Genomic DNA, 21364 nt, shown 5'->3' on the forward strand with positions numbered 1-21364 from the left:
CCCTCAAATGTGGTAGCATTCTTTCAAATTTACTCATTAAAATGACATCTTGCCAGATATTTTCTGAGATGAAATGTATTTGTTCTATCTCTATTGCTGACAATTCAGACATGAAAAAGTCTTTCCTGAGTTGCAGGTTTGATCAGGACAGGGTGAGCTTCAGGTTTTTTCAGGTGCCTGGAGCCACATGTAGGCCATAACACTAAGAGCTGGTTATGCCTGACTCACAGCTCATGCAGCCAAACTTGTGCCCAGGCAGAATGCTTCACTCTGAATGTCACAATGGCTCCTGAGGCTCTTCTGTCTTGAAATGGTTAGGGAGCATTTTCGAGCTCTGAGTGTCATTTCTTCACCACAGACTTGGCAGGCTTTCTGCAGAGTTGCCTACAGAGCTGAAAAGAAGACTAGTGCTGCCCTTGTTTTGGTCTAGACTGTTTTGGTAGATTTGCCTTACGTTAATTTTGGAAGATTTTTATTTCAATTACTTGTCAGTCTCTTTCTCTCAAACTGATTTTTAAGCAGTAAGTAAGCTTTGCTGCACTATTGTTCTCCCACTGAAGAGGTTTTGCAGATGAAATCTGGTCTGCAGCTTTACCTTCTGTTCCTAACAGGTGATTTAAAATAATTATTTTAACATTTAATTAGCATATTTAAATAAGAACTAATTAAATTGTAACATCAATTAAGACTTAAGATATGTGTTCGACCTTTTCCAAACTCTTTTCAAGAATATTCCCGAACTGAGTATAACTCCCTTGCTTATCTGTTACTTTATTACATTAATGATGAGTTAACTTCTTCCTCATTTGATTGTAATCAATGAGCTATGCTGAAGCCAAACTGCCTAAGGGCTTTTTCAGTTCTTCTCTCCCGAGCCTCTTACAAAAGTTATGTCTTGTTGAGCTGTTTTCAAGCCAACATGCTAGGTATATTGTGAACACAGATGTGAGAATCCACTGCTGTATTACCAAAATAGACATCAGAGCCAGATCCAGGACTGGGGCGAGAAGCTAAAATGCCATTTTATGCATCTGAAGACAGATGAGCAATTTACAAAAAATAATCTAGGTGCTAAGAATTTAAGATAAAAATATTTGGTAAATCAAAAACCAAGAACCTCACTACCCAAGAGTCCTGAGAATTCAGTTTGCTGAATATGCTCAGAATGTGGCTTAGACTGAATTCGGCTGACAACATGTGATGGCTGTGACAGTCCTTCATGTTGTACAGGAGGGACCAGAATTCCAAGCCTTTTTCTTCCTGACTGAGTGCTCAGCCTTTGAGGCTGGAGTGGGGCTTCAAAATCAGCTGCTGCCCTCTCAGACACAAATTTTCCTCAATCTGGCTGCATAACAGTGCAGTTCTAAAGGAATGGCAAGCTACCCCAGAGCCTAGGAGTGGAAGTATTCCCCTGGAGATTACCCTCTGCGGGTAAAGATTTCAAATACCAGCATCCAGTTCTCTTACACCTTTAACTGTGGCTTAGTATGTAGAAATTGGGCTGCCTCTGCTAGCACTAGGAATCAGAGTGCTGATCCAACAGGAATGTTACAGTATTTCAGTATACATTTAAGTGGATAAAAGAATTCATTTCTTCATTTGCAGGGTTGGCTTCCCAGTGCTTAGGAGGCTGGCTGCTCCAGGTGTCAGACTAGGTGCCTAATTCACCCACAATTACTGCAAAGACTTTCTCACACCTGAGCTGTGTAAGTTTCTTTTATCAGTGAAAGGACTCTACCAGCCACTTTAACTAAAACCAACATAACTAATAATTTTACTAGAACCATAACCTACAGAAAATGAATTAAAATAGTTGTCATACAACCCACCATTTTGATTAATATAATTGAAACCTAGTACTCAGAACACAGAGTTTCTACAGGTAGATTATATCTAGATATCTTTTCCATAATTTAAAAAAGGCAAGTATATAAACCTATTTAGTATCGAGAAAAAAGTTTGCTATATTCTGTGGTTCTCTAAACTTGATTAGTTTAAACTCCTGCAAACTTACAAAGCATAAAGCTATTTCTTTTATTCATCTGATAAAGACCACTAATAGGATGGATTTAAACATTCAGAATTGCACCTGTAACTTCAGAGACCTCCTCTACTATGTGTAAATCTTTTGTTTTGTGGACAGGTGTGAAGAATACATCCTGAATGGAAGTATCATAGAATCACAGAATATTCTGAGTTCGAAGGACCTCACAAGGATCAATGAGTCCAACCCAAATTCAAACATTATGTCTGAGAGAGGTGTCTGGATGCATCTTGAACTCTGGCACATAGGGCTGTAATCACTGTCCCAGGGAGCCTGTTCCTTGCCCACCGTCCTCTGGTGTAAAAACTGAGTTTGGGTGACAGTTTTCCTCCTATCACCAAAGATGTTAAAGTTGACTACTTCAAGGTCACTATGGCCAAGATGGCCATCAGTCACCACTTCACCTACAAGACCTTCTCTGTTTGAGTATCTGGTACTCCTGACTCTTTAGACATCCTCCTGACAGAGCACTGAGAAGTAAAGAGGATTATGCTTCAGCAAGTAGGCACCTCTTCTATATTTTCACCTAGAATTCTGTGGTGATGCAGTTACAAGTGACCCTTTCTGACTTCACTAAGTATATGAACATAGGACATTCAAAGTCAAAACCAGCATCTCCTGCTAGGGAGCAAGGACACACTGACTCCTGTCTTTTTATGAAATGTTTTTCTCTGCAGAGGGATTGATGTCAAATCTCTGCATCTCCAAACCGCATGATGGAAAAGGGCAGAACTGCCAGCATTTACGGTATGGAAGAGAGCTGTTGAATCCCTGTTGAATAAGGGCCACCTTTCCATCTTGGCCTTGCCTTAGTAGGATAAAATCCCTGGCATTTTGATTTAGCTTGAGTGTTAGTTAAGACCTAACCCTTTGGTACTTTCTTTCACTTTTCTACAGAAAGGATTCTCAGTGTGGCTTGTGATTTTACAGCTCAAATGAGAACATTTTAAAATGTCAAAAGAAGAGAGATTTTCTAGATCTGATAACTAATGTCTAGCAGTGTCAGTCCTACATACATCTGCAAGAATATATAACAAAACTGCTGAGCAAGACTTGAAGGCTCTGTTGGGGGTTCAAAAAACAATCTCAGGTTAGACCTTTCTTTACCTTCAGATCTTGTCATTACTGTTAATCAAAGCTCTTTAAGTGAGCAAACAAACAGAAAGAAACAGTTCCATATTACCTTTTAGAGAATTCAGTCCTATTTATTATTAACAGCTGCTTTTTTTGGAAATAAAAATACTCAGAATACTCTTAATTTTAATTAAAACTTTAAAAATTACAGCTAATGTTTTTGTACTATGCCATCAAACATAAAAATTCAGCAAATCACCAAGTTGGTAGAATTCCTAGTGAAATATTCATAAATAACACTAAAAACTTTACCTCGGTGAAATCATTGAGAGTTTTACCTTTGATACTGAAGGTTTTACTGAAACAGAACATTTAGGTGTTATCTATTTATTATTTGTTTTCTTTTATAGTTTAGTTCTATTCTGAGGCCTGGTAGTTTGTTCATAGAAGAGTGGTGAGTCCCAGAATTAATTCAGAAGTTTACACAAAGAAGCTCTGGTTGTATTTTGTCTTATCATCCATTATTTATTAACTCTTTCTTGTAGCAATGTTGTAATGACTCAGAGGTCAAAAGCAATAGTGTGACTTAGTGAGTGATACTGTATATGAAGTAGGTGAATAGAAAAAGCTACCTAAAAGCTGAAATTTGTTTGCATAAATTCTTCGGTGCATAATTATGACTAGCAAGGACACTGAAACAAAATCTGGATTATTGCAGAAGAGACTGGAAGACAGAAAAGAAAAAGGCAGCCAAGAACAGTGAGTTCTTCCATACAAAACACTGAAGTGCCTCAGCTGAGCTACCACCCCTGGTGTTCAGCTACCTCAAGTCAGCTAGCTTGGGTACCACTCCAAGTTGCTGCCATCTTGTCACAATTTAGAGCTGCAACCAGTTCTAAATCTCAAAACACATCAGTATAATGATACATACAGACTCCCAACAGTTTCCAAAGATCTGTTACTCCTAACTACGTACTTTGAAATTAATAACAATAAGCTTAATAATAACATAGAGACAAACAATGTTTTAGAAATCTCTGAAAACACACAGAGGACAAATAAACAAGACTGTTTGAGATATTTTTTCTCCACAACAACAGCTGTAGAAATTGAAAGCTTTTGCTGGACGCTACAGAGGGCACTTCCACCTTAAATTTCTGCCACTGGCTATTACCAGCTGTTTAACAGGAAGACAACACAGAGAATATGTATCTTTGTATTAATACCTGGAACCATACTAAATAACTAAGTTTTGTGGACTCTGTTTCCTTAAATGGAAGATGAAGACAACCTTTTTCTCTTGCATTACTTAACTTTTCCTCTTGTGGAACATAAGTGTAACATGGCCTTAAGTCAGGATAAAAATCTTAAAGATTACTTCTTGTGTTGGGTGTCTGCTTCCAGTTTAGAAGACCTCTTTGCCAGGAACAAATGCTGACTATTTGATCTGCTCTGGGATCCATTCAAGATTCTGTTTACCCAGCTTTTGCTCTGAATTGTAACGTTATAGATTACCAACTTAACTTACCAACCACTACAGAACTGGTGATTCATGTCTGAAGGTTAGTTTTTTATCTTGTTTTCGTTCATTGTTTTGATGTTTTACTACAAAAAAAAAAAAAAAAAAAAACCCAAACCAAAAAATCACAGTAACTCTTGCCAAGTAAGGTTCTGAATGAAAATGTTTTAAGTATGCCTCCAAAACAACAGAGCCTTTTCTTTAAATTATCCTAAATGGTGTAACGATTGATCCACTGCATTTGGGATTTAGCTGAAGCTGGGTCAAATTCCTGATCTACTTCAAAACGCATCACAAAACCTGTCTCTACAGAGCTTATGTTCCATTATAATGAGATTATAATATTATTATGTCTCACAGCAGTTTTGTAAAATTCTGCACATCAAGGAATGAGGGTACTATAATTTGCAGTAGAGAGAAGAGAGACAGCTATTTGGACAAAAAGGAGTAGAGTAAATAAATATTTCTGTGATAGCACCAAAGGGCCTTGATGAATTATAGTCAGAAGTAGTACTTCATTTACTCATTTTGAAAGCCTTACTTGAGATTTCAAAAGCTTGCTGTGGTTCTTGTTGTTAGTAGTTTCAAGTGGCCTCACCACCAAAACTGCAGGACAGTTTTGTTCATACATCTTTTTTATTTTCACAGTTTAAAACACAGTTTATATCGTTATATACATATTATTTTTAAAGGACAGAAAGTTTCAAACATAATTCAAAATTTGGGTTTTGTAAAAGCAGCTTTTGAAAAACTTCAGATCATTAGAAAATTTTCCAAAGATCATTGTTTTGTTTGTTCAACCAGTGAGAATTTGTATATGCTATAGAAATGTAATGCTATAGTCTACATTATAGAATATAACATATTTATATAATATTTAGAATATTTATATAAAGTAATAAAATGGGAACAAAAATACAAATTGAGATGCAGTGTAAATTACATTTTTTCTATGGCAAGATTGTTCAGCTTTTGTCAGTCAGGTCAGAATTTGATGGTTTTCTAGATGGAAATGGTTTATCTTATGAAAAGGTTTTATTATTTTAAAGGGCATAGTTCAACTTTGGCTTGGCTTTTACAGTGGAGTGTAACAAATTCTTTTTCTACAAATGAAGTGTTCTAATTTACTGCCCTCAGCAAGATCCCCAGGCTTGCTTAAATTGTTCAGACCATTAGAGGTGTAATCTTTGCCAAAAACTGTATTAGAGTAAATATTGCATATATTTTCAATTTGTGGTGAACGTAATGCAAAACAATTTTGGTTGTTAGGCACATTGCAATCAGGCTCTGTGCAGGCCTCCCACACACACTGCTACCAAAGCACTTCAGTCCTGACAGTTAACACCATATGATATTCCACTCTTGGGTTACCTTCTAAGTAGCAACTGCCAACTTGGTCTGGAAGATGTGGGACATTTGAACCCTACAGACCTGACAACTTAGTAGTTTTTTTTGGTTGTTTTCTTTAGCACTATGCTTTTTGAAAATTATTTATTTTAAACACAAAAATGCTATGGATATCTATTCTCTGTGAAGGATTTCTATGGCATCCTTAACTTTGGTTGCCTCCTGGAAAGTCAATTTTCCTTAGCTTTTCTTTACAGTTACTGGCCACCTTCCTAAATTAAGCTACTGACTTTTCAATCCAGCTTGTATTAGTATAACAACCATGTGCTTATTGAGAATGGAAATACATATGTTCTTCAGTCTTTTTCTGAAATTTCTTGGAGTATAAGAAAATGGTTAACTGTCTGTACAAATTGATGCTTGATTATTACAAAAAAAATACACTCATTTCTTTGAAATGGGAATAGCCCAAAAACTGTCTATGAAGTACAAAATATATTATCCTCCAAAGTACTGGAAAGGAAAAGAAGCAGGCTGTGGGGAAGAGAAAGGATAGTATGCCTGGTTTTATGCATTAACTTAAATTTATATTGGCTTGTTCTGTATTACACACTAGACATTTTCCAGTGTTGTTCCATAGTAGTCAGATGAAGAAATCTAAAGCATGGAGAAAACAGGCAAAGTGAGGAGAGACTGCTTTGGAAAGCCAATGGAGACCAGTTAACACCTTCTTCATTTTATTCTACCTTGCCCTTTCTCATTTGTACTATGAAAGCTCAGTGTCGCATGTAGCTCTGGATCATTTGCCATAGCAACCAAATAAATCTGTGCATGCCTAACAAGCTAAAGTATTGTCCAGTCATACTTCCTTCAGAATCTTGCTGTCAAAAAAGATTTGTAATATGGACAGTTCTGATTATAGTCAGAGAAATTCAGAGTCCCAGACTTTCTGAGAGAAACCTAAAAAAAAAAAAGGAACACTATTACTGGATACATGTGGAAATACTTTACTTGTTTTGGAAATATAATTAAATGTAGGATTAGGGAAAAGTATTGAATTAATGGTACTAAAAGACTACCTGCCACCTACACACCCATAAAATCAGAAGTAAAGAAAAACACATCCAGTTGAAGCAGCACAGAGAATCCTAATTTCATTCAACAGAGTATTTAGTGCAATCCTGTGACCCTTTGTGTTGAACTCACAGTCCAGCCTAGCTCAGTAGAGAGCAAAGATGTTTTCAGAACAAATCCTTCCGCAAAGCATGCTGGTTTTTGGATTCAAATAAAATTGAGGTACATTATTCTTGTTAAAATGTAGCAGCCGCAGAACTCATCCTTTTAGTTCAAATGCCGTAGGGTTTGCTTTTCCTCATTCCTTTGGCTGGTTGTGCTAAGAGAAGCTCTCTGATATTGAGGCTTATGACTTTTCCTGGGACTGGGATGGTGCAGTTCTCACACAGCTCCACAAGACCACAGTACCTGCCCATTTGCTGTGCTCAGCTGGCATGCCTGCTGTGTTCTTCTCTTTTCACATACAGTTCATTTCTAAAATTAAAACCAATGTACTTTCAGGAAAAACAATAAACCAGTAGCATACTGATATAGGTTTATCTCCAAACACCCTGCTTAGTAGGAACTAGCTCATTTACTGGATTTACCTGAGCAGTTCCTCAGTGAGGGATTAATATTCTTCCAGTTCTGGTTCATTCTCTGGTTTTGCATCTGTCCAAACCAGTTCATCAGGCTGATCAGGACACTGAGCCCAACCTTCTTAGCCCCACAGTTATGTCATTAACAGCACTCATATGCTTGCTGAGGAGTGACTAATCTTGAAGAAGTCTTCCTTCCTTGTTTTTAAGTTTAAAAAAAGAGCTAATTTGCAAGATAAACAGTTCATTAACCTAGTCAAATGTTCTGCTGTGTCCTCTTTGCTTCTGTGCTGCCCTCCATTCTTAACACCTATTCCTCTCCATCTTTTCATCCCTTTGCTAACTGATGGCTTTCCTGCCCAATTTGGGCAACAGACCAATGAAGAGATTTTAAGTGTAAGTAATCCCTGCACGTGGATGCACTGAGATGAGTAGTTACCCACTTGCATCATTCATCTCTGCTACATCCTGATAGCAGCAACAGAAATTAAGTTAAATGGAAAAGATTCTTCTCCCTTTCTTGAACACTCCTTTATTTCTCAACAGTTTCTGAGATTCCATTTTTATCCTATTTCCTTGTCTCTTCTTCAATTGCAAATACTGACAGGACAACCAAAAAACTTGTGTCATTCAGTGATAGGACAAGGGGGAATAGTTTTAATTTAAAAGAGGGGAGATTCAGATTAGATGTCAGAGGTAAATTCTTTACTCAGCGGGCAGTGAGGCACCAGCACAGGCTGCCCAGAGGAGCTGTGGATGCCCCATCCCTGGAGGTACTCAAGGCCAGGTTGGATGGGGCCCCAGGCAGCCTGAGCTGGTGGGGGGCAGCCCTGCCCATGGCAGGGGGTTGGGTGGACTCCAAGGTCTCTTCCAACCTAAGCCATTCTGTGGTTCTACATTAACATGAGAGTTCAATTGTCCAGACAAAATCTGTGCACCTTGTTAAAGTCACCGAAGAAAAGCAGCACACATCTTGGCTCAGCAGATAGTGCTGGATTAAATGACCACTAGAAAAGGAAGAGAGTACTGGGAGAACATTGTGTGGTCATTTTGGGAGAAGGAGGACTGATGCCCTGTTTGTGTTGATGTAGTTCAGCAATCTTTTCTACATATGATAAACATGCTAATACTGAGTCAGAGTCTGACAGGTTTATACACCACAGTTTGGCTTTCCACATAAGAAATCTGCATGACTATCTCTCGTGAAATAATGTTTTATTACAAAGTAAACATACATCTGCATCTTCAGGTGTACATGACCATCACTGTCATACCTAGCCATCCTTGTAAAGGAGTATAAGGAGTATCCAAATACAATAACTTGCCAAAGGAGCAAAGTATTCCTGTGGCAATTCCCATGTTAGACTATCAAGATACAACAGTGTGTCATACACGTAGGAGCAAAATTGAAAGTGCTGTTTAAGCATAAGAAATTGTTCCATTCACCTCTCAGGGAAAAGAGTTTTCTCACAGAAAATAAAAGCTGCTTTTCTGTGCCAATCTGATTATCTGTGACAAGAAAGCCCAACCTATTCTTGCAGTGGAATTCAATAGCACAAGAAACAAACATGAGAAAAGGTGCTGAAGAAGAGTGATGCAGTACAGTATTTTTTTTTTTTTTAATTCCTTTACTCACTATTAAAGCATTTTGATTTAGAAGAATGAAATATAATTCTGCTGCAACAAGATTCATCATGTAAACTCCTCAGGGCAAAGATTCAGTGTTTGTTGTTATTTTTTTGCATTCACACAGATCCCAAACCCAACTGGAGCTTCTGGACAATAGTATAACACAAATATTGTTGCTGTAATACTAATCCTATGGTAATAAATGTTACAAAAACATTTGTAGCAAACAGAAAACTGATGAACTTCTTCCCTAAAGAAAAACAGGAATTTAAAATCACTGTCATGGTAAAGTGCATTTTCAGGACACGCTTCCCTACCTGAAGCATAAGGTCCTTACTTTTCCCTATATCTTCTCTTCAAACTCCAACAGCTTCTTTCTCATTGCACCTTACTGCAGACTTCCCTCCTCCTTCTGGACAACTTATGCCCTCCAACTATAAAGTGACACCATTCCCCTCAGGCTCCATTTTCCCTCTCCCATGCTGCATGTGGCATTTATCCCAAACCCCATACAACCCTGGAAATGGGGCAAGGTACTTTCCAGTGTGCACCATTCTCCTGACCTTTTTCCTGGATTAACAATATCTGAATTTTCCTCCTCCCTGTCTCCTGCTATCTGTCTTCCTTTTCTTACCCCTCAAACAACTTAGCTACTTGCAGATCCTGAGGCTACTATGCTGACATGAAACTAGCATGTCAGCATGACATGCTGCTATCTTGTAGAGGATAAAAGAAACTACACCTACTATTTGGGATTTAAAACATTTTATTCCCTTTCCCAGCTGTTTTTCCTTGCCAACTTCTAGTTTTCATTGCTAGATTGTTTTTTGGTTTTTTATTTTTTTCTGGTCTTCTTCATGCACAGCATTCCTCCCCCTTCTCTGCTGAAAGATTCTGTGTGTTTTTGGATGCAGAGAGCTGTAATGTTCCACCCACTGCATTGCAGTTGTGATGAGAAACACTCTGTAAAATACAGTAGGACTCCCAGAAGATCTGAAACATGATTATATGTAATTTATAAACTGTTAATGTTATGATAAATATTTATTTAGGAACCATAGATTTAATTAAATAGTGGCATTGTTCTCCCTAGAGGGACTATACTTTCTTCCTTCAGTTGGAGAGTTTGGCTTTTTTCTATTTCATTCCATTTTCCTGAGAACAACTAGCTCCTTATTTCTCAGTGTTCACTCTCTTGCTGCAGAAACTACCTGAGTTTATGCCTTATGGCTGCGAGGCAGAGCTTGCCTTCTGTCTGAGTCCAGGTGAAGACTTAGAGTGAGCTTCCTCTTTCCTGTCCAGCCCAGCCCACAAGCCATCACTTCTGGAAGCGTAGCAAAGCTAATAAGAAAAAGAAGTCTTGACAACTATTACCCCCCAAACAATTTTCGTGAGGCCTGATGAGTAAACTTCAGGCCATAAAAATAGGTCAAGAGGTATATAAAGATAACCACTGTAATAAATATAATGCCATGCTCTCAGATTCTCTCCAAAATGAGTTACATTCACAGGAGCCAACAGAGCAACAACCTAACTTCACTGTGTGGCCAGTAGATGAGACTTCCACATTCTACACCTTTCATGTATTCTAGCAGTATTTAGATATAGTATATAGAATATACTATTCTAACAGTAATTGAGCTAACCATTTTATGCTATTTTAAAATAGATTTTTCTTCTTGATTTGCTGTAGTTAAAAACAATAAAGCTGCAGAGCGTATAGGAAGAATATCAGAAAGGTGACTTGCTAGAAAGGTAAGGAGAGAAGAAGGTAAGGAAAGGGAGGAAAAAGAGGCAAGCAAGATAGAGGGAGAAAGGGAAGGAGAAAGTGAAGAAAACTCTGAATTTCTGTTTCTACCCACTCCCCTGAAAGCACAAATGATGTAATACTTGCTTTCTTTCTTTTTGGTTGGTTTGTTTTAATTATTTCTTTCAAAAGACTCACAATAGATTTTTCTTCCAAAATCATGTACATGCAGCATACAGGGGGTAGTGTTAGAATAACAACAGAATTCACGATACACTCTTCTTTCTATATTGTCTATTTGAAAGATTAGTTTATTAAGTGAAGTACTTTATCTCTCGGCTACACACAATTCATTGTTTTCCAGGGGGTGATGACAGGTCTCTTTCTTGTTACGCTTGAAATCTGGCAGACAGTTATTTGGTGCTTTTTAAGGCAAGGGAAAGAAATATAAGCCTGATTTAGAAAATATTGGAAGATGAAAGGCAGAAAGATGTGTGTTTATATTTTAGCAGGAAAGAAAAAAAATGAAGATTAAAAGAATAATGTTTCAGCCTACAAATATTTCCTACTTATAATGGATGTGTTTTATGAAAAGATTTCTAAATGCAAAGCATACTTTGGGCTTTTGTCTTATGAGACTTATAGTCTGGGCCTGTGACAAGACAATTATTACAGCCACATATATTATAACAGTATTTTATCTTTATTTGGTATGGCATGGTTTACACTAATTTGATATTTATGTATTTGTGCATCTATGTAAAGGCCTCTGGGGGACGCTAAGTATTATACCTCACACTCTGTGTCTCTAGTACTGCGTTCTCTTTCATTAAAAGATGAGCAGTTCCTGAAAACTTCTTGAAAAATAAAAAAAATGAGGAAACCATTACTGGAGGACTATGTTAATTCAGTTGCAATTAGAGCTGAGAAAAACTTAATTTTCTATTTTTGTCCAGAACAGAGAACTATCCATGAGGTAGGGATGGTGATAATATAGAAGTAGTAAAAGTGGGTATTTGGTTTGAGTTAGTATTATTAAAACTCATCTTAAGTGAAGTGCCAGGGTGTTCTGTAATTAACAGATAAAGAAGAATGCTATGGCTTCCTGCCTTTGGTGCAAAAAGCTGATAAATGATTCACAGAAATGTTGGCAATGATTTGCAGAAGGTACAGCCAACATTCTCCTTCAGGAGTAAGCAATCTATTCATTGAACCCAGTAGCTTCCGCCTTGAAAGAGAGACAGTGGTGAGACCATCTTGATAGGTGCTGACAAACCTGCCTTTAACACTTGCTCTCATTCTGAAAGATTACAGAGGGGTGAAAGTTACACTGCTGTTACTACAATGGGCTTCCCTTACTCTGTATTCAGACAGTGAAGCTAACATTCAACACTGATTTGAAACAATTTCCCAGAGCACTTGGGAATCTTGCCAGATACTTATCTTGACCACGCCCAGTACAGTAAATCATAAAGAAGTTTTGTTTGATCTTTTGATTATTTTCCTCTGAAGAAGGATTCTGGTATGGGCACCCTGACACCCCTTTTCTGACAGGAACCCATTTGGCCATATTTCACAGTTGCTGCTACTTAAAAACACAACAAGCAGATGAAACCAAACCACGTGTGAGCTGAGAAAGCCAAAAGCATAATCCTAGTAGTGTAAGAAAACAAATAAAGCAGGTATCTACTGTTTTGTAGAAAAGATTTCCTCTTATAAATTCATATGTATAGAAATAAAAGCAGCTCATACTATCTACTACATATACCTGGAGTTGTAATTCTTTGAGAAAAGAAAACAATATAGTTACCCTGATATTTTTCAAGGATTCCAGCATAAGAGTGAAATATCTGTGCCCTTCCTCCATTCTTTTCCCCTTTTTTGAGCATAAAAATTTTGTGTAAGCAGATAACAGCAACAGCTGAATAAAAATACAATTAAACTCTGTCTTTAACTCCCAAATAATAATAAAAAAAACTTTTTTTTTTTTTTTAGGAGTAATATTTTGAACAATATTTACACATCCCAAAATTGAAAAGAAAACAAGTTCAAATACTTTCTCGTAGATATTTTTTTTTGAGCTTACCATTATGAAATTATCATTCTAATCAAGAGGCAGGAAAAATAAAACAAAACTCCAACCCTTCTGTAATGCTATAACACAATGGAAAGCACAACAATAATAGCAGTGCAGCAAAGTCTTTTGCTGTAGCAAATGAGAAGAAGCCCAAAGGAGAAGGAGGAAGATATTGCTTACCTTTAGAGAGTCTCAGGTACACAGGGATCTCCAGAGAGATTTTCTCACCTCTGCTGCCAACCCTTAAACAAGGTCTGGGAAGGTGTGGATCCTGGTCCCACCCCTTCCGTCCGTTCAGGTGCATTGCATACACCTGAGCTCCCCTGGGTTGGCCCTGACTTCCCACCAGGTGCTCAATCACTCGTTCAGGCCATGACTTAGTATTTCTGCTACACCTTCTAATCCTGATTTATGATTCTAAAGGGAGTCCTTAAATGGAATCTAAGTTCTTTCTTACCTTATATCAACTGTGCTTCTATTTCAGCCTCTCAAGGTATAAATTTAGTAACATAATACACATTATGTTTTTTTAAGAATTTCTTTAACGCGTTCTCTCCAGTTTTAACTATTTGATCTGAAATTTCCCCCCGCTGAGTAGCATTGCTGCATTGAGTTTCTAGTTAAAATATTATGTAAGAACCTAAAAGGTCTATTTCCTACATACGAAAATTCTTACAACAGTTTTGCTCAAAACAGTTTTGGCCTCTGCACTTTGAAATTCAGATGATAAACGAATTCTCTGTGTTTTTACACCTCAAAAAAGGCAGCTTCAACTTGACAAGTTGCAAACATTTGAAAAAAACTGCAGTTTGTGTGTGCTTCAGATAGAGCCTTTGGAGGTCTTTAGCTAAATTTTCCAAGATGTCTGGCTGCAGTGTGCATACACAAAGCAATACAGACTTTTCCTGAATTTCTCCAGACTGTTGTAGGACGGTCTGCTAGACTATATGATGAGATCAAGGAAAATAGTTGTCATCTTAGCCTCCTAATATTTTACATTCCAATAATAATACTGCCCTTGCAAAGGTTGAGGCAAGTAGCCACTCATTCTTTGGAGGAGAAAAGAAAACAGGAATTATGTGATCATATAATTGAGGAATGTAAATCACATGCAAAAGTGAGTCAAGTTACAGGAAACTGCTGATGTTCCTTATTTCAATTATCTTTTATGAAACTTTACTTTCTTTTGACTTTTTTTTTCTTAAATATATGTTATTGAACAAATTTGTGTTCATTCTCCAGTCATCCAGTATTATGGGGAAAGGCCCTCTTCTACTGATCAGTGAATGGCCTGAACACGTGAGCAACTCATATAGATTTAAATACATATCAGCTCAAACCATCTACAGCTTTCTTTTCAAAATCCAGGCTACTTATGGCCTCTTTTCTGTGGCGGTCTATACCTGTAGGCAATGGATGATGGCCAGTGGCTTGGTCAAGAATTAGAATATTAATACGGATTTATCTGACCCTTTATTTTCCCACCATAAATGCAGCACTAGTCTCTGCATTCACCTGTTTTTCCTTACAAAAAGGGAACATTAACTTATGTTCTCCCTTTATCTGGAAGTATTGTGATAGTGCTTCATAACACTGCCAGCTGTAATCAGCCCTCAAAACACTTGAAGTTTTCACTATGCTTATTTCATTAATATGAAACAAATCTGGTGTCTCACATAAAAATAGCTATTAAGCTGAACTTTTGGTTCCATCCAGAGCCACAGATCCATTTGAATATCTAACGGGTCACTTTTTTGAAACCAGCCACTCCTATTTCAACAACAAAATCCTAATGTGAACAACTAAGGTACTGACATCAAACATCAATTCCTCAGCACTTTCTAAAACCACAGCTTCCCTCATATGTACGTGAAAGCAGTAGATACCCTTTTTTCACTCACAGATATAGGCAGCAAAATTTGCAAAATATAATTTCAAATAGGTTTTAATGCAAAATAAGTGGGTAAGGAGAGGCTTTCCAATTGCTGTTCCTTTAGGAACATCAACTGCACCCATACTTCCCTCTCGCAAATACTGCATTAAAATAAAATCAGCTCTGAGCATAAAAAAAACCTTCAGCAAAATACATTTGCAGTTCAGTTATCAACATCTGGTGACAAAATACATAGCAACAGCATATCAGAAAAGCACTGAATACAGTCAGCAATTGAGTTAAATATTTATCCTGATTAATTATAAAATTCTCAGTGTCTTCTCTGTTATTTTTAGAACCTTGATTTAATACAGACGAAGGCAGTGTGAGAGGGAAAGATTTGGTGCAGGATAAAAAGATGTTTTTTATGCTCAGTGCAGCATTTAATGCTAAGAAATATGCTATATCAATACCGCAACAAAATGTAGCATGTAATGCTTTCCTGTGCAAAAAGCAGCAGAGCGGCTTTCCATGGCGGTTGCTCTTTGCCCTTCACACCCGCCTCATCCACCAACAGGATCTATCTTGGAGGAGAGACCTTAAATTCCTGCAAGCCGTCTGTAATGCACATGCAGTAGCAGCAGTGTACTGACATTTGCTCAGCACCAGTGTCCCTCAAGTGACTGGGAGCGAAGCCATTGACGTCACTGAACAATAGGCAAAATATTTCCTCCTCCTCCATAGTCCTGAACAGTAAACACCCAGCTTGCACACAGCAGGCTGAACATTTGGGGAGAGGCGGAGAAGGAGAATGTGAAAAACTCTCAAGTGATGCTGCTGAAAACAAGCAGCTGTTCCTGCATAACCAGCCTCTTCTTGTCCCTTCCATTTTGCTTGCGAAGGTGTCTCCTTAGTGCAAGTCACATGGTGGAGAAGATAAACCTGAAACATGCTATTAATAAAACTGTGTCTCCTGAACTCACAAGGATTTTTTGAAAGAAAAACGCCTGATATAAATTAAAAAAGAAAAAAAGGAGAAGAAAAAAAAGAAAAAAAACACACTCTCCCTCTTTCTTTCTCCTTTGTGCATAATTATGGTATTTTAACAGTCATCCACGTATTTTGGGTAAGGTGAGGTGGACTGCATATAATGAATTTCAGTCTTGGTCACACTGCTTACTGTCACACATGTCATTGCAAACCACAGGAAAAGGAAGGGTAACATTTTTGCATTCAGAATTACAATTACAAAGTCACACAAATGAGTATATGCTCTGGATTCACTGTAAATTCTGTTTTAAGCCCTTAACCTGGAGCGTTATGCTTACAGCATAAGCAGAAAATAAAAAGGCAGAGTTAATCCTGAAAACCGAAACCTAAGCGCAGCTTCTTGCAACTATATCTTAGAAATACTGATGCAGAGATTTGTTAGGACTTGTCAATTGTTGAAGAGAACTGGCAAAATGTGAATACAGTGAACCTTATTTGCCTTTTTTTTTTTTTTTCTTTTTTTTCCAGCAGTCTTTCAGTACCAGCTGCAGTCCTACAGGTGGTAAATCTTCTCTATTTTCAGAGCATCCCTGGGAAGAGCCCTGGAGTGAAGGAGGAGAAGCACAGGGGGTGGTGTGGCGCTGAACAGAGCCTGGAAATGCTATCTCTCTCAAAATGCTGTACTCCAGGGAGCCCTGAAAGCTGCTGCAACCTATCTCAGAAAATGCTATGTCAGAAAGAGAAATAGATTTTTTTCCTAAACTTCCTTGAATTCTAAAGACAACATTTAAGGCAATCCTAAGAAGTAGCCACAGAATGTATGTGACTTTTTTCCTTTTTTTTTTTTTCCTTTTTTTTTTTTTTTTTTAAGTGCTTGTCTGAAAATACTGCCTGATATGCCTGGAGAGAACCTTGGAGTACCAAAGGAAATACTTGTGTCATTGGCTTACTAAATGAATAGTAACTCTATGGATGTCAGAATGATTCAGGTGATCACCATTTATATCTTCCTCTTACTTCATTTAGGTTTGCTCACTTTGCCCACAGGAGATGGTGAATAAGCCCCCTTCCATCATACTTGCTCTCCAGACAGACACCCAGGAGTCACCCGCATCACCAGATTCTGCAGAGGGCAGCATTAAGAGCCAGGGTGATACATCATTTTTTCCTGTCCAATGCTGCTCTCTGTTGAATGAAGTTGTAGGCAGCACATCACGTTTGCAGTATATATTGATTTACGATTTCAAAGTGCTGAACAAACAACCCATTCTTCCAAGCAGACCACAGATAATGACTCATTAGCTCCAATTTAATATGCAGGAAAAGTGGGAGGACAATGGTTGCACAATTAATCTGCTAGGCCACAGGGCATTAAGGATGCCATGCTCATCTGCTCCGCCAATGGAGCTGCATTAGCTCCACTGCTTGAAGCACCCAAGTGGAGGAGAAGAAAGAACCCCTTCAGCTCCTCTGTGCTGCTGCATTCTGGGGTTTGACACCTCCTGTGCACATTTTTTGTCCTGTTAGTCGATGCACTGGCATTGAACTCCACATCTGGCTTGTGCTTTTTCTACAGCAGCTGAAATGCAGTTTCTTGTCTTCCCAGGGAAAGGATGCATTGCAAGGAAATGCTCAGTTGGATTGTTTTCGCTTCCTTCTTTCTTTGACAGTTTTGTCTTTCCATGGGCTGCCCTTCTGTCAGATGTGTCTCCTTTCTGCTGGAGAACTTGGTGTCAAATCAAACTGTACTGGGACAAAAATAAGCCAATTGAGTGAGTAAATAGTTGCCTGGAAAGACCAGGTACCATCAAACAAATATGTTTAAAATTGACACAAGATGCTGTTTTCCTGCTCTGATAGACTCATACCCATGCTTTAATTGTATCCAAACAACCATCTGCTATGAAAAGCAGTGCACTTGCTTTGCTGATGTAATCCTTATCGGAGACTGGGAAAGCCTTGTTCTGCTTTGGGAAGCCAAGATGCTAGGAACATTTATTTCATTCATAGTAATGCACTTCTAAAACATACCTTTAGGCAAACATTTGTGCATTTTAGTACAAATATTCATCGAGGACACATATTCTTGGTTGTTTGCCCACATAGATATGAATAGCATTTGATACATACTCATTCTTAGTAACTCTCAAGGTTTTCTGCCTTTTCCCTTTGTCACTGATGAAAGCAGATATTTGTCAGTAAATATTGTGTTTGGGCACACCAACATTTCAAGATACTGCCTGAAAATGTGTGTTGAAGGTGTAAAGAATTGAGGAGAAACAAGAGAAAGAAAAATGAAAGAAGCCTTTCCTCGATGAATAAAATGGGTTTTTCTGTTTTTGTAACTCAAAACATGCGTAGGTGAATGAATTCTACACAAATTCAGCTTCAGGCAGAGCCTGGGAAAAGGTGGTGAAAGTACTGGAAAAGTGTGCTCTGTAATGAAGTCTCCTAGATTTTAACATTGGTGAATTTGCATATAATTAAAAGGTAATGGAACATGATATTTCCTTTAGTTCCCATCTAAGCTAAAACAGTAGAAAGTGTAATTTATTAAAAAGAGCATAAGCAGCATTTTCCCTTCCTTTAATCAGACCTATGACAATCAGAAAAATCAAAAGTAAATCTAAACCACATGTGTATAATTCAAAACATAAACAGATTCTTTAGCTTATATACATACTGTGAGAAAATAGTTGGGTAAATAGCATCATTGTGCTCCTGGGAAACAATGGCAGAGACATTGTATGGCTGAATTTTCAGAGACTGAAATTTCTTTACAGAGCAACCTATAAAAATTTATTGTCTAAATCTTGCTGTAAAATCTATCATGTTATGGGCATTTTGATCATACTGAATTAATCCTTCTCTCTCTTCTCTCTCTCTCTCTTTTTTTTTTTAATGGGTACTTCAACAGTCATGGGAAGGAAGTATACTAAAAAAGCAGGTTTTACGTTTCCAAAAGTTCATGACATTCTTAGGTTAATTATTTAAGTGTCATTAGAGTTTAGAAATTTATAATTGAGACTCAGATTGTGAATTTTGGCAAATATGATACCACCAGAGTTCTAGACTGAAATGCAGTGTGCGAAGTAGGCTTTGCTACTTAAAGTAACTGAAGAAAAACTTGTCCTCTTCACCAGAAAAATAAGAGTTTTGACAAGGAAAGCAAAACTTTCTCTGAATAGCTTATTGAACTTTTCTGGAGGTCCTCCTGAATTCATATTGCTGTTGACACTGAAGCATTTCATGGTTGGTCAGTATTTCCAGTCTTTACCTAACAGCTCAATGTCTATTCCTAGGAAGAGTACCTATGTTATGATCATAAAGGAGCAGGTAAAAAACCTATCAAATGTGACTGAAATCAGATCAACAATAATGAAAAATAAAAGATAGTGTTTCTTAGCAGTAATTTTCAGATTACTGAAAGCTTTTTCCCCAAAAATTCAGTGTCTCAGATCAGAAAAATCTTAAGAGCTGCAAAATTAAAGCAAAGAGTGATTTTTATTTCTTGGAGTAATTGAACCCATTAGATATATTACAAAAAAGTATACTGAAATTTCTGGTCCTGTTTTTGAGATAGAAGAAACACAAACACATACCTAATAAAAAGTATTCAGAAAGCCTTATTGAACTATGAAAGAAATGTTGAATTTCGTCTTTCACTGAGGATATAAGTTCATTTTTAACCAGTAACTACTGCAATGTAGAAACTGATTATACTGCTGGTGAAGACAGTAAAGACTTGACACACAAAGGAAATAAAGCACAGGTAGGTCTATTGTTCTCACCCTGACTAATTGCATGCTTAAAATTAGACATTCATTAAAAAGCACTTAATTGAAGTACAGAGGGAAGAGAATTAGTTCCTAAAAAACTGTCATTATTCATTGCTGTGCGTATAAGGAAAGCTTTTTTCCTGGCTCTGCATCCTGCGTGGTAGGTCAGAGAAGATGAACTCTTATTTTGAGCACAGCGGCTTCAGCTCATGGAAGCTTACTATATGGCAGCAGCATTCATTTCATAGTAAATTAATATAACTCCCATAAAAAAAAACTATATGTCAGGGACCAGAACTCCTAGGAAACCTCATACAGAGACTGAATAAGTTCTCTATATTCTTTTTTATTTCCTTTGTGTGTAGCTAAAAGAAATACAATGAAATTAATGTAAAACTCAAGAAACTCCATGTTGTACACAATCAAACACTGATGGAGGCTGAGTTGCTGACATGCAAGGTCATAGCAGCTGCGCTAAGTCTTGGCTTATCCCCAAGATTGCCCTGACATTCCTGGTGTTACTTATAATTTTGGAAGTTAAGAACAGATTTATTTACTTAATAGGAGGCTCAATCTATTGGTCTAGAGCTACCTTACTGGAAAAGCTGGTGTATATCAAAGGCTCATGTTTATGAAAATATAAGGCAAGCAAAATAAATCAGAAAGAAAACTCACTGAGAACTTTGAGAGGTACCGGTAAAGAACAACATACTTCTTTTGGCTAGATATTCATTGTAGATTTAGATGAAGAACATGATTTCGTCCAACATTTTTGTGGTTAATTTGCCGCCAGGTTGTTTATACGAAGTAAATAGCTGGAATTGGAAATTTGATTCTTTGCTTACCAGTAATATCTCTAATCTGAAAAGCATTTCACGAGTTTAACTCAGAACCTCATTTATGTGCATCTAGGTTTTTACATTCACAACAATTAACTTCATAATTTTCTCCTGGTTCTGGTCACACATTGCCGTATGTCTTTTTCACACAAATGTAAAGGAAAAAAGAAAAAGGGGTTATAAAATATCATTACCCAAACACTTGTTTTTCTTCAGCTTTTTGGAACAGTTGTATTACCTAGAAGAGTTTACTGCACAAACTCTTTGGATTGAATTTAGTCAATAAAAAGTGTTTGAGAAAAGCAGATTCCAGTTTTTAAAACCATGTTAATTGAACAGTAGATCAGGCACCTGTAATCTGGATGAGAACAGAAAATTAGGATACAAATGGTTATTATATTTATTTTCTCTTCAGTCATTCCCACCAACACTGTTAACTGATTGTAGCAATCCTTTATCTGAATGTGGGTGTCCGTTGACATGAACATTCTGCTTTCTTTCCCTTTAAATGAAGGCAGCTTTCAGAAGGAGTAGTTTCATTTACCAGATTGCTAGAGGAAGCCCTAAGAGAACAGAAGGTCATCAAGTCTGAGAGTAAGAAGCATGCTCATATAGCATTTGCCTAATGCTTTAGGCATATACCAGTAAAGCTGCTAAACTGCAGATGCTGAGCATCAAACTCACAGAGTAGATATTCTACGGGAAAATGAAAGGAAAAAGGATAATTCATAGCTATCAATAAAGGCTTTGAGTCTTTCTTATGGAAGAGAGCTACTAAATCACAACCATGCAAT

General features: G+C 37.4%; 1 long non-coding RNA gene across 1 annotated transcript in view; it reads right to left on the reverse strand.

The window, feature by feature from the left end:
* Window positions 1-2264: 2264 nt before the first annotated feature.
* LOC112532182 overlaps window positions 2265-21364 on the reverse strand; it is a 65007-nt gene continuing 45907 nt past the window's right edge. The window contains exons 4-5 of the long non-coding RNA XR_005858918.2: window positions 13270-17700; window positions 2265-7532 (exon numbers count right to left, since the gene is read on the reverse strand). This is a non-coding gene — a long non-coding RNA (uncharacterized LOC112532182). The remainder of the gene's footprint in view (window positions 7533-13269; window positions 17701-21364) is intronic.

This window comes from Gallus gallus, chromosome 3 (genome assembly GCF_016699485.2).
Source record: "Gallus gallus isolate bGalGal1 chromosome 3, bGalGal1.mat.broiler.GRCg7b, whole genome shotgun sequence".
Lineage (NCBI taxonomy): Eukaryota > Metazoa > Chordata > Aves > Galliformes > Phasianidae > Gallus > Gallus gallus.